We start from the raw sequence: 15,172 nt of genomic DNA, 5'->3' as shown, positions 1-15,172 counted from the left end.
TTTTTCATCCGACCGGATTCGAACCCGGGGCTACCTCCCCTCCAAGTCCAGTGCAGGTGCCACTACACCGCCGGCCGGCACAGTCACACGGTATTAGAATAACATAGATATTCGTGCAGATATCAGTGACGAAATTTCAGTTTGTCTATTTGAATTGCAATGGTTTACACACAAAGTGGCTTACCGTGGAATACTCTGCCAATTCAATAGGACAGGCACATGGTTGAGCGACATTTAGGAAACTATTAGACACCAACATATATTGGAGAAAAACCTCGAGTGTTATACTCGTAGTTAGGTTAACTAGAGAGCACGTGAAGAAGTATGCACAATTTTGTGGGCCGAATGACTTGCACTGTCCTGTAGTGTTCAAACTTCCCAGTCTTATACTTTCGAAATATTTGAGTGTAAACTAATAGACTTTAAGTTTTAGCTTAAAGACCCTTCAGTCAAACCTCCAATCAAAGTATTTTCAAGATGAAATAACAAAACTGTTTTCTTCCTCCGTCCATGTGGCATGATCCACATTAAAAAAAAAATAAAAAATAAACACCTGATTCATTTCCTCTTCGACTTCTGGTTTCTGCACTTTTAAATGTTCATTCTTAAACTGATATATTAATAAGAATGTTTAAAACAGCAACATTGTGGATAGTGCATTAATTGTGCTTTTCTGGTAATCTCATGTGACAATTAATAAGGTAGAAACACTTGCTGCTTCTCTTAGCAAATGATGAAACCCCGCAATAGAATCCACAATACTACTCGCCTTTCTGAAGCAATGCCAAACCTGCTAAGATCTCAAAATAGAACCCATCAAAACAATTTCACTGCAATGATCTTGCGAAGGTTATTTAATCAATATCACTGATTTGTCTGCAGTTTGCAAATTATTAAAATAGCCCACAGTATCACAATAAGAATTTGATTTCATGGACAGTATTTAAGATATAATGCCGTATTGGCATTCCTACGATATTGGTTAAAGTTCCGAATTCACATAATTTGACATTATTCGTAATATTTTCCTCGTTTATGGCTGATGAAACTCATTTTTTTTAAATTGATGATTCACTTAATATATGCTGGTGTTTGGGTTAATGGGTAGAAGTACGATTCCGCCATACAACTTATACTTTTCAAAACGTAGCTATGTTTAACTGCAGTTTGTCCAGTTTCTTTTTGTCGTCTGAGTACAAAAAAATATATCAGTGCAAACTACCTATATCTGACGAAAAGAAAGAATCAAATACATATGTTTCAGGTAGATCGATAAGATCACATGACCATTTTTGCCATTGCTTCTGCATTGCCTATTGATTGTGCTCTCTTAAACCTTTTTTTTTAACCTCCTCAGAATCCCCAGTTCCACTACTCCTCAGGCGACTCTCGCAATCCGATATAAAAACAGATTTCGCAGAATCAATATTTTATACCGAAAGAAATTCCTTCTCATTCATGATATTGTGGTCTTATTGTCTAATTTGAAATCCAATGATTCGACCTATTAAGTATCAGGTCTGAGATTTTCTTCCATGTTGGGGGGGGGGGGAAACAAAACTCCATACATTGATTTTATCCAACCTTTTGCAAAAAAAAAAGAAAAAAAAGAAAAAAAACGAAAAAAAAAAGAAAATAAATCTAACAGCTCAAAAGCCTCAAGGCAGTGGGAAGAACGAGAACACACATTCTCTGAAATAACGCTAAAAATCCGACAATACTTGTATTATTATTCCATGGATCGCTTCATAAATATCAACATTTTGTCTTTACTGTGATAATACTTCTAGTTGCAACACCACGATAAATCAACTTATATGGATGGATAAATCTTCGGGTCTGTGATTCTTGAAGTGCTGCAGTTTTTGATTAGAAAAAAAAAAATCCCCTCTGCAAGCCATGTTGGGCGCTGGTTCACTAGTCGATAATGCAATTCCACGAATGAATGCATATGTTCATAAGCGAGATGATATTATACTCCCATTCGTCCTCCTTTATATTCCCCACATGTAGGAGAAATACTGTAGATTGAAATGGAAAATCTGCCTTTGTACAGGATGGACATATATTGTTTAAGTTTATCAAAGCTGCGATTCCAAGCAATCTGAGAATCGCGATGTTGAAAAGGAGTCAGGCCATCAGTTACTTGAGCAAATTAATATAAATCGCGAATATTTTAGTATCAAAATGTCTAAAATAAGCTGAATTCCACGATCTACTTTCGGCAGAATCACAAATTATTTAACAAAGCGACATTAATCCCGAGTTCAATTGAAGGCAAAACATAATCAGAAGAAAGCATAACAAAACCATAAACTAAGTACGGAGTTAAATTTCAATTGGAACAGTTTTTGAAAAGCAAGTTTTTGCTTCTTACCATTTGAAACCGCCAACATGGTGCCTCCTCCCCAGTAATCAGGATCGGCACAGTGTTATATTCCTGGGCTGCATCACACAATTATAGGCTCTGAAAATAACATGCAAAAATTCGACAATTATGTATATATTCATAACTGAAAACCAACTATTAATGATTATTAGAAACCATGAGTACGCGAAACAAAGCTTTTTAAACGGTAGAATATAACATAATACTGTATTTCAAACATGCTGCCGAAATATCATGAGACTTCCTGACAGATAAATGATGAACATATCCAGGCTGGCTTATTCGGACTAATTAGTGTTTTGTGCATCAGTAGAACCAGTACATCAAGAATTACTTTGAAATATCGAATGAAAGAAAAAAAAAAGACAACTAAAGGACATAATTAGAATCAGAAGGTTTTTGTATTGGAAGCACACACTGTGCAAGCGAATACCATTGTATACGCTATCGCACGGTAATAGATAGCGGTATCGTCCGTTTGCAGCTGGATCACATCAACGGTGAAAACATTGTTTGTGGCGTCTTGGACGGAGTGAATCTGCTCTGGATCCCTGGGGCGAATAACGTGCTTGAAGGATCATAGTGTGCGAGGAGCTATTCCAGCCGCTGTCCGTTTACCTGACGGACTAAGCTCATAGAGTAGCTATTGAGATCAAACCCGCTGGTTTTACAGGTGAGTTTCACTGATTGTCCTGGTCTGGCAGTCATTGCCGGTAGCTGAGTTAACACGACATCTGAATGGACACATGTATGTTAAATACAAAGAAAGAACCCTGAAAATCAATCTCGAGACAGTGACTTTTGTCTTTAGAATTTATAAGGTCGAACTCTAGAGACTGAACGCAATAGACGATTGACTGAATCAGAGAAAGTGAGAAATGTTTCCAACCCAAATTACGCACGGGTTAATAAAGCCAGGAACACGCCGACTGAAGCCAGCGATTTCATCCTACCGACGATTTCAAACGGAGCGACTCTGCACAGTACTTGACGGATTTTGAACTATGGAGCGATGACTGATATTTAAGCAACCAAGTACATGGGCGCGATTGTGGGCGGAACCTATAGGTTGAGAGGTCTATTTGCTTAAACGATGTTACACCACACAGAGCACAACCAAGTTGAGTCATACCTTCAAAGTGGGTAGCAGTTAAAAATGAACGCAGCGATTAAACTTAATATTTGAACAGCCTTCTGCCACACGATTCACGGCTATCATGATTATCATCCCAGTTATTGATATAAATATCAATGTTCCAGATCATGAATAGAATAATGTTTTTGAAGAAGATCAGTCCACTATGAATTTCTAGTTCAAAATATTTCTCAGTAATTTCCAGCTACTGATGCTGAAAGTTATTCTCAGTAAAATAAACATGAATGCCCGAAGTATGTGATCGGTGATGACGAATTAATTGGTTACATTGGCTACGCGTGAAAAATGAAATATATACAGATGCATTGCAGCAGTTATTCATTTTTTTTTGTTATTTTCCATTCTAAATCTATATGTTAATGATGTGGCTCAAATCTGCAATTATCTCATACCCGACTGTATGACAATTTATATTTACTTAAGATTACACTTAATTAGGTAACATTTAGATCATGTCAACATTGTTTTCTTTGTACAGCAAGGTAGTTGTAAAGATATACTTTAATTCATACCTCCGAAAACCTTAAGCCGTTTTGTCCACTTTTAAATGCTACTTAGTAAATACCAATGGTTAAAAAATGCAATTTCAACGATCCTGGGGAGCCTAACACGATCATTTGCAGAAGTGAATGCATGAACGTACCTCGGTTGGAAAGTCGTTGGTTACAAGAAATTAATAGTTAGGCGAGAAAAGAAAAATATATTTTCTCGCAGTTGGCTATTTGTATGAATGGCAGTAGAAATCGTTGAGGAGATCGTGTGCAATCACTTTGAATTACATGTCAACGTACCAAGATTATTTTATGTTTTGCAGATATGTTAAGATATTTCTAAAACCTGCATAAAGCGAATAGTGAAAACTACGGAGCTGACAAAAACACAAACTGTAGAATATTTCCAATAAACTACAGGCACAGATCGTCACAAGCACAGAGACAGGGAGATAGGTAAATATATAGATAGATAAATAGATTGATAGAACCTGTCAGCAAGTTCTACAATTACTTATGTGGTTTTGCAAGGATAACTTACATTATGGCTGCCAAAGGTGAATACTGAAACGTTGGGGACTCATGCTTATTTCTCGGTCATTCTCTTGTCTTTCTGTTCATACATACATATTGACTTTGCAAAATTTTACTCCTTCTTCTAAACCTAGGCCTATTCAAAGCGAAAATTACCAAATGCTGGTCTTAAGGTGTTATACTTAAATGCACGCAGCATAAGGAATAAGGTGGATGATCTTGTTGTACAGCTGCAGATTGGCAGGTATGATATTGTGGCCATGTCTGAGACGTGGCTAAAGGATGCATGTCTCTGGGAGCTGAACGTCAAGGATACACGGTGTATCGGAAGGATAGGAAGGTAGGCAGAGGGGGAGCCGTGGCTTTATTGGTAAGAAATGATATTAAATCATTAGAAAGAGGTGATATAGGATCGGAAGGTGCAGAATCTTTATGAGTTGAGCTAAGAAATCACAGGGGTAAACGGACCATGATGGCAGTTATTTATAGCCCTCCAAACAGCTGCAGTGATGTGGACTACAAATTACAAAGGAAATAGAAAAAGGCTTGTCAGAAGGGTAGTGTTATGATAATTGTGCGGGATTTTAAGATGCGAGAGCACTGGAAAAATCAGATCGGCTCTGGATCTCAAGAGAGAGAATTTGTAGAATGTTTGCGAGATGGCTTTTTAGAACAGCTTGTTGTTGAGCCTACTAGGGGATCGGCTGTACTGGATTGGGAATTCTGTAATGAACTGGAGGTGATTAGAGATATTGAGGTGAAGGAACCCTTAGGAGGCAGTGATTATAACATGATTGAGTTCACTGCGAAATTTCAAAAAAGAGGAGTCGAAATCTGATGTGTAGGTATTTCAGTGGAGTGAAGGAAATTATAGTGGCATTAGAGTGGAACTGGCTGAAGTTGACTGGAAAGAGACACTGGCAGGAAAGACGGCAGAGCAGCAGTGGCTGGAGTGTATGCGAAAAGTGAGGAAGGTGCAAGACAGATATATTCCAGAACAGAAGAAATTTTCGAATGGAAAAAAAAAGAGATGTAAACGTGGTTCACAAGAGAAGACAAAGTCAAAGTTAAAGCAAAGGAGAAGGCATACAAGGAAGCAAAGACTAATGGAAAGACAGAGGATTGGGAAGTTTTTGAAAGATTATGAAAGGAAACTAAGAAGGTCATTAAGAGGGAAAAGCTTAACTATGATAGAATGCGAGCAAATAATATCAGAGAGGATACGGAAAGTGTTTTCAAGTATATAAGTAGTAAAAGACAGGTGAGAGTAGACATATGACCGATAGAAAATGATGCTGGAGAAATTGTAATGGGTATAAGGTGAGGGCGGAGGAACTGAACGAGTATTTTGCATCAGTCTTCACTGAGGAAGGCATCAGCAGTATACCAGACACTCAAGGGTGGCAGGGAAGAGTAGCGTGCGCAGTCACAATTACGACAGATACAATACTCAGGAAGCTGAATAGTCTAAAGGTAGATAAATCTCCCGGGCCAGATAGAATGCACCCTCGTGTTCTGAAGGAAGTAGCAGTGGAGATTGCGGAGGCATTAGCGATGATCTTTCAAAAGCCGATAGATTCTGGCTTGGTTCCGGAGGACTGGAAGATTGCAAATGTCACTCCGCTATTTAAGAAGTGGGCAAGGAAGCAAAAAGGAAATTATAGACCTGTTAGCGTAACATCGGTGGTTGAGAAGTCGTTGCAGTCGATTGTCAAGGATGAGGTTACAGAGTACCTGGAGGCATATGACAAGATAGACAGAACTGAGCATGGATTCCTGAAAGGAACATCCTGCCTGACAAACCTATTACAACTTTTTGAGGAAATTACAAGTAGGCTGGACAGGGGAGATGCAGTGGATGTTGTATGTTTGGAATTTCAGAAGGCCTTTGACAAGGTGCCACACATGAGGCTACAAAACAAGATAAGGGACCATGGGATTACGGAAAAGCTACATAAGTGGATAGCGCGTTGGCTGATTAGCAGGAAGCAGAGAGTGGGAATAAAGGGATCCTATTCTGGTTGGAGGCCGGTTACCACGGGTGTTCCACAGGGGTCCGTGTTGGGGCCGCTGCTTCTTACGTTGTACATCAACGATTTGGATTATGGAATAGATGGCTTTGTGGTTAAGCTTCCTGACGATACGAAGATAGGTGGAGGGGACGGTAGTGCTGAGGAAATGGAGAGCCTGCAGAGAGAATTGTATAGATTGGAAGAATGGGCAAAGAAGTGGCAAATGAAATACAATGCTGGAAAGTGTATGGTTATCCACTTTGACAGAATAAATAAACGGGTAGACTATTATTTAAATGGTGAAAGAATTCAAAGTTCTAGAGGAATAGAGTATAGGAGCAGGGATGTGATGTTGAGGCTCTATAGGGGGCTGGTGAGACCCCACTTGGAGTACTGTCGGTAGTTTTAGTGTCCTTATTTAAGAAAGGATGTGCTGACATTGGAGAGGGTACAGAGAAGATTCACTAGAATGATTCCTGGAATGAGAGGGTTAACATATGAGGAATGTTTTTCCGCTCTTGGACTGTATTCCTTGGAGTTTAGAAGAATGAGAGGACACCTCATAGAAACATTTCGAATGTTGAAAGGCATGGACAGAGTGAATGTGGCAAAGTTGTATCCCATGATGTGGGAGTCTAGTACGAGAGAGCATGACTTAAGAATTGAAGGGTGCCCATTCAGAACAGAAATGTGAAGATTTTTTTTATTAGTCAGAAGGTGTTGAATCTATGGAATTTGTTACCACGGGCAGCAGTGGAGGCCAAGTCATTGGGTGTATTTAAGACAGAGATCGATAGGTATCTGAGTAGCCAGGGCATGAAAGGTTATGGTGAGAAGGCGGGGGAGTGGGACTAAATGAGAGAATGGATCAGCTCTTGATAAAACGGTGGAGCAAACTCGATGGACCGAATGTCCGACTTCTGCACCTTTGTCTTATGCTCTTATGGTCTTATGCTCAGTCTAACGTATACAGTGCTTCAGAGATAAATTGTAGACCAATTCAAGCATAAAATAAGAAAAAAGTTATATATTCTGCTCTCAATCTATCGAATAAAGTTCATTCCATAGCACTATCTTGGAGTCCAGAAATCAGTGAATTCGAATAAATCGAGTACAGTTAAAGCTGAAAAAAAAAAAACAGTTCTTTGCTCCTCCCGCTTGTTTGGTGATGAAGTTAGCCAATTTATGAAAACACTCTATTTTCCATCTTGTCAGCTTGAAGTGCTTGGGTTGGTCAATATTTCAAAGATGACCCAGTGATGCTCTAGGTAATCGGCTGGACTACATTTCATTTCCCAAAAAGAAAAAAAAAAAAAATCTTTGTATGTTGCTCCTCCGTTGCATAGAACATGCAGATTTGTAAATGTTAGGTTTGGTGCTTGCTTGCAGTTATTCGAACTGGTTGCTGATTGAGATTAAAGAGACATAAATTATCGACTGTTTTTAATGGCAGAGAACAATAAATGGATGCTGGATTGGATCAGAGCAATAACAAGCAATTAACAGATAGACACTTAACCTATGGCCAATTGCACTAGTATGCAATATTTGATTTGATAAAGAATCGATATAAATGTGGACGGATCCTGTATAATGTCAAAGGAAAGTTCGAAGGAGTTACAGGAGTTATGATTGACTCTTACAACAGGATGGTATCACTGATACCACAGAATTATTCAAAGACATATTGTGTGTAGGCTTCAACGAAAACACTGAGCAGCGAGGATAACTCTAAATTACATAATCGCCTGGATTAAAAAAAATGAAAAGACCATATCTGGATGTTCTATGGAAGATGCCATTCGAGACATTTGTACATTCACGGTAAACAATGCTGATAGCTACCGATGTTGTCGTAAAACATGGAAATTACAATATGTCCTAGGTAAAATTAAAAGTAGTGGAGCAAGATGTATTGAGACTAACGTGCCGGTCTTCTTATATTATTTTCTTTTCATGGGCAGAAATATCATTAAAATATGAAAACCCTCTGAAGCATGTTGACGAATGGTATTGCATTTTTCTCAAGTTATTTATGTTCTATTCTATTGGGAAAACGTCTACTAAGTGTCTGTACCTCAGGTTTGTACATGGGATTGTTGCTGGTAATTTTGGCGCTTATCTAAATCAGCTCACCATGGTTTTTCTCCAATGTTAATTAAAGAGTGAAAGAGAGAGAGAGAGAAAGAGAGAGAGAGAGAGAGAGAGAGAGAGAGGAGAGAGAGAGAGAGAGAGAGAGAGAGAGAGAGAGAGAGAGGAGGGGTGGGAAGAGATTGATTTCTTTCAACGGAGACGTTAGCTATTTTAGATACACTGAAACTAAGTGGAATATGAGCGGGTTTATGCGTATTCTGCAGATTCTTTTTTTTTTGAAAAGCCATTCGTTGATTTATTCCCTCCGGTGTACATGTTTCATTGCAAATGATTTTTCGATTTCTACTTTATTGAAATCGATGAGATAACTCCTTATGTACCAAAACAAATGTAGATCTGAAGGAAGGATTGTCAGGTACAAATACAGACTTGTCTGGAGGGCGAACTCTGATACATGCAATTCAGTTAATGTTTTATGTCTCTGTGTCACAGACCGCTTCTACACCGGTCCTACAAATTCTTTAGAACCTAACTGACTTATTAATCTTCCCTAGCAGTGCTCTCAAGGCACGTAGCATGATTATCTATGAAACAACAAAAAAACACTTAACACACACATCTCCTTAAACAAAATATCGTAAAGTTAGTTGTATACACTCTCGTATTAAATATGTCAACACAGAAAACCGAGTGTAATTTTCTATATCCTTCGCGTCCTTCAATAAAATTATACACCTCTATCAGGAGTCGCCTGCGACTCAGCAGTTTCAGTGGAAGCAAACTGCAACCAAGCTCGTTCAGGCTGATAGCACACACACTTCATTCTAGCAGGGTCCTTATATACCAGTATTGAATCTACACGTAGTCGCCACAACCTGTCTATGCTCTTGGAACCAGTATTAGCTCAAACAACGTCGATGTAGAACGAAACAATACAACACAGGTCATTCGGTACCCGACGGTGAGATTTTGACATGTTCTCGGAATAATCTAATTTTCACTCATACAAAATCCGGCAGTTTTCTATCATCCATGTACCTGTGTAAGAATTTATTAAGTGACCCTGCATCTACCACTACCATCACCCCAGGACCGGCTTTACATGTACTACTGCTCTCTGCTTATCTATTTCGTTACTTATTGACATTTAGCGTGAAATAGGCCTGACAGCTATTCGACCCACGCCGCTCAGAAATTCCCCAGTTTAACCCTAACCTATTTAAAGGAAAATATCTAATGAACAATTAACCTAACAACCAAAAATTTATTGGACTCTGTTAGGAAATTGGAGCAATCCGAAGATAGCTTGTGGTCACGGGGAGAATGTGCAAAGTCCTTTCAGGGAGTGGTGGGAATTGAACACGGGCCACTACTATCCTAAACACGAGGAATTCTGCAGATGCTGGAAATGCAAGCAACACACATTAAAGTTGCTCGTGAACGCAGCAGGCCTGGCAGCATCTATAACAAGAGGTACAGTCGAAGTTTCGGGCCGAAATCTTTGTCAGGTCTAGCTGAAAGAAGAGTTAAAAAGAGATTTGAAAGTGGGAGGAGGAGGATTTATATAAATAAATATAAACCTATAAAATATAAAATGTAAAACCTAAAAAAATATGATATATATAAACCTCGGGCCATTATCGCTATACTTGCTGAGAATTTTCATGCACACCTGCAGTCAAAGAGAAGAACAAATATATTATAAAATTGCGAAATGTAAAGATGTACTATCATGAAATATGGTTTCCTGAAGGCATTTACTGTAAATTAAATAAATACTTTAGGTATTTTTCTCTAAAACAAGTTACAACAAAGATACATAAGCAGAAACTGATATAAAACCTTGCAATATAAAAGACAAATTGTGCAAATAAATACATGACAACATGAGCAGTAAAAGTGCTTGAAAGCGAATCAGTTGGGTGCAGAATCTGCTCTGGATTCTGCTGACTACATTTGTTATAACAGATTCAGGAGCCGGATAATTTCAGAGCAATGACTGTTCCTGAAATCGACCGTGTGACATATGGCTTCTGTGGTTCCTACTTGATTGTGGTAGCATGGCCAAAGAATAGAGCATGTCCGAGGTAGTGTGATTCTTTGAGTATTAATGCTGATTTTTTTTTTTCTTCCTCTGGAAAAGTTCAATGCAACACATACAGTCAGTTAGGATCCGCTACACTATTCAGCAGTCGAAATACGTCAAACTTCTGATGAAATGCCGAATTTACATAAATTTTGAAGATAACAAATGGGATATGTATATTTAGATTTTTTTTTCTCATTCATATTTAATATTTGTTCCCAGAACTGACATGTGAACACCGAAGAAGTTAAAATCAATTGAACCACTCCAACACCGATGCCTCTGCAGGAAATGGTCGAATTGAACGCGACTATCTTCTTCCTGCTGTCGGTATTCAGACCTTGAGAACTGCTTGCAACCCGTGGCCTGATTGTTCTTATTGTGACACTACTCTTCATCATAATCCATCTTTATTCTAATTGGTAATTCGTCACGAAATTGTTTAATCGGTCAAGTGTAGTATCGTTGGCAACATAAATACGACACTGCAGCACCACTGAGGCGAAAATTATAGATATGAATTCAATAACGTCGGGGCTGTGCACACGGAGTTGTGTAGCACCAGTGCTATGTTGAGCGTGTATTATCCGTTATTGCTTATGTACACTAACTGCGTGTATTTTACATATTCCGGTACTCATATACAGCATAGGTGGCATTGTGGTGATCTGAAAGCAATTAAAACCAAAAAAAAAAAAAACGTATTTACATTGTTTTGGTTGGTTGAAGGTAAAGGCACTCAATTTCTGCCACTACTCTCAAGAATCGTTATGTGATTCAATTTCACTCCAGAATTGTCACGTTGTTGCGAAATGGTATTCTCTGTATTTTATTCCAGAACTGTTGGACATTCCTAGATCGCCAGCTCTCTGCAGATTACTAAACTCTTAGTTTATCTCTTAGTTATTTTGCTAGGATGACTCAGTGACGTTAGGAACGCTCTCGTAGACGCGTGTGTTTATAATGTCCACAATACCCAGGGCATATAAAACAGGTCCCCTGATGAGTCATTGATCATGGCCTTGTCCACCGTTTTCAACCAGACCCACAGTCGCCCTCTACCTTTCCTGACCAAGTATATACTGTCTTCACTTCCGGTGCTTTGCTCCTTACTCTTCCGTAATTTACAGGTGTGCGTAAAAAAAGGTCCGCTTTCCTGCGGATTGGACCGGTGGGAATCTTTAATGGTAGCAATGGTTGCATGTGTTTAGCCTTCCTGTTTGTTGCAGATGATGTGCTCATGTTAGCTGGGTAGAAAATTATTTTGATCGTCCTATTGAATTTCGATTCTCGGAGGTTAAAGTCATCAGAGTAAGCCGTATCTTGTTTGTTAATCGTGGCATTCACTTCATCGAATTCTGGCATGGTTTCTGCCTTTGGCGTTTTGTAAAAAGAAAAATATATCGCGACTGAGTACAGTCTTGGTTCGTGGAACGGTCGGCAGTGTATCCCTCTGTATTGCACATGCGTCCGAGCACCACAGTGAAGCGTATGACGCCTGGTTTGCCCATTCCTTCCTGTACATAATGTTGATGGAACGGTCTTCTGGTTGGAGTGTCGTGTCCAGAATGTGCAGAGGAAACGTGCTTCAGTGAAACAGAGACATGACAATATATCAGTTAGTCCGACACAACAGTCTCGACCTTAGTTCCTCTGAGAAGCTGTGGCCGTGCTTCCCATATATTATATCTGTCTTGAGCTATTTTACTTGTCATTCTACATTATTTCTAAATTCATTGTATTCCTCAGGCGCTCCGTGTGATATATACGATATTCGAGCAGAATCAAGCCATTCTGCCCACAAAGTTCTGTCCGAGATTCTATGCTGCCGGATTTATTATCGCGTATTATTTCTCTAAACATCTGACACACTTGCTAAATAAGAATCAGTTAAATGTAACGTTTATAATCTAACATTCACAGCCGTTCATGGCAATGAATTCCGCACACTGCTGGACGTGTAGCTAATTATATCCCTCTTTATCTCGATCTAAATTGAAACCCTTATATTTGAGATTGTATTCTCCGATCCAAATTGTCTAATCATTGGAAAATTCCTATTCATGTGCACTATATCTAGGCCTATTAATGTTCGGTAGGTTTCAATGAGATTTCACCATTTTTCTCAAATTCTAGCTAATGGAGGTCCACAGCCAACAAGCGCTCAACAAACGTTTTGCTCGTACTGCGCGAATTATACTGGTGAAATGCCCCAGACCCTCTCCATTGTCAGCTCATCCTGTCCATGATATAGGGACTGAATTGCTTACAATTCTCAAGGTGTAGTCTGACCAATGCCTAAAAAAAAACCTTCAGCATTGCACACTTGCTTTTATATTCTAGTCCTCTCGAAATGAATACAATGTTGCTATTTGCTCCTGACAACCCACACTACTTTCACGATAACCTTTATTGTTTCCATCACGAGGACTCACAACTGACTTCCAATTTCTCAAGATCCCTCCAGTTTAGATTATATTCTATCTGTTTATTCCTACTACCAATGTCCCTGAAGATATCAACCACTGCACTTTAAAACATGGGTCAGGTCGTTGACAATTCTCCTAATCTGTTTTCGTGTCTCTTCCATCTCCAGGTCTCCTGAACGCCCTAAATCGGTATGTCCAGAAGAACGTTTGCTTCCTGTATTCTGTCAGGCCTCATTCATCGCCAGGTACACCTTATCTCAGTCACCCATAAATGCGAATGTTTTTTCATGATTATTCCTTCAAACATTGTCAATAGTGCTGAAATTTTCCTTTCCGCCCATTCTACGTTCGCATGTTCGACATAAATGATATAGCCATAGATATTTTCTCTGCCGTATGAACTCTATAATAACAGAAAACGGGAATTATAACATCTTCGATATCACTGCTGTATAAACGATGTTCAGCACGTTTGATATATCTCTCCACCTTCTTCAACGCAGGCATAAACACATTGCCACATACTGTGCCAGAATTATCATATTGAAGAAGGTGTCAATGATGGTGATTGGAGCTTCCCTCTACACCGTACATTTCAATTCTCTCGAACAAAGTATGCTTTATATGTCGATCATTTCTTCCCTCATATCCCTAATGGCAAACATATTTGATGCGATTTAGAGGAGGCTGTTACCCTGCGAAATAAGTTATCTCTCTATATATTCCATCTTATACAGAAGCCCAAAGGAATCCATTGCACGGAATGTCACACAGTACTATAGTACACTAAATTATTAATGATTCTACACTGTTCCCAGAAACCGCGCAAATATTGGCGTGGTTGCATAAAACAACAGTTGTTGCACGTTTATGCTCATTCGTTACCAATATTTGGATTAATGGGATATGCACTGATCTACTGTATTTTCGTGAACTACATGCTGCCCGGCATCATGCCCTGTATTGTAAGGGATATTATGAAGAAACAGAAATGGAAAGGTTACTAAATAAACTTTTATCTCAAACTTCACATAAAAACATGTATCATGGGGAGTTATGTGGGATTAATCAATCTATCATTGGAGGAAATTAGTCTGTAGTTAAACGGAGTTGTTAACCAACATTGGATCTGATGACCTTTACCTAAGTGTCAGGAAGGAAGTACTTATGGAAATTAGAAATAGGTGACAGACTGTCAGACGCTGCTAAAGCTTTATTAAGAGGTAAGGAACTGGAAGGGTAGACAGACCCTGATGGGCGTGGTACACAGACTACCCCAAGCAGTAGTCAGCGAGTGTCCGAAGATCAGTACGGGAGATAGACAACACATGCAAAAAGGATAATATTACAATATACATGGGGGAATTCAATAGGCAGGGATATTTAAAAGATCTATTAGTGCTGGATTCGAAGAAGGGGAGTTTCTACAGCGCCTACGAGATAGATCTTTAGAGAACATCATGGCTGAACCTCCGACGGGATTTGCCTCCTGCTTTGTGTGTTCCGCAACGATCCAGATTCATTGGAAACCTTAATGTTGACGCACCCATCGAGGCAAATGATCATAATATGATTACATTCACCCTGAAAATTGAGAATGAATGTGAGATGTATCAGTATTCCAGTGAGCAAAGGGAATTACAGAGGTATCAAAAAGGAGGTGGGCAGTCATATTTGGACATAACACTGCAGGGGTGACAGTAATGAAGGACTGTTTGGAATTTCTGGAAATATTCGGAACGTGCAGATTATATGCATGACAAAGACGAACATCTATTCTAAAGGAAGTATGGCAGAACGTTGGCTAACAAGAGAAGTCAAGGCCAGCATAAAATTCAGTCTTAGGGCATATATAGCAGCGAAAAATGAAGTGCTTATTTAATGGATTAGGAAGCCGTAAGAATATGCAACTGTGCCTGGTGAACTCCGGACAATTCGGGATGCTGATGGGCTTGCGGGTTGCACAATTAAAAAGGTATTA

Source organism: Mobula birostris, chromosome 10 (genome assembly GCF_030028105.1).
Source record: "Mobula birostris isolate sMobBir1 chromosome 10, sMobBir1.hap1, whole genome shotgun sequence".
In the NCBI taxonomy this organism is placed as follows: Eukaryota; Metazoa; Chordata; class Chondrichthyes; order Myliobatiformes; family Myliobatidae; genus Mobula; species Mobula birostris.
This window is presented reverse-complemented; position numbering follows the sequence as displayed.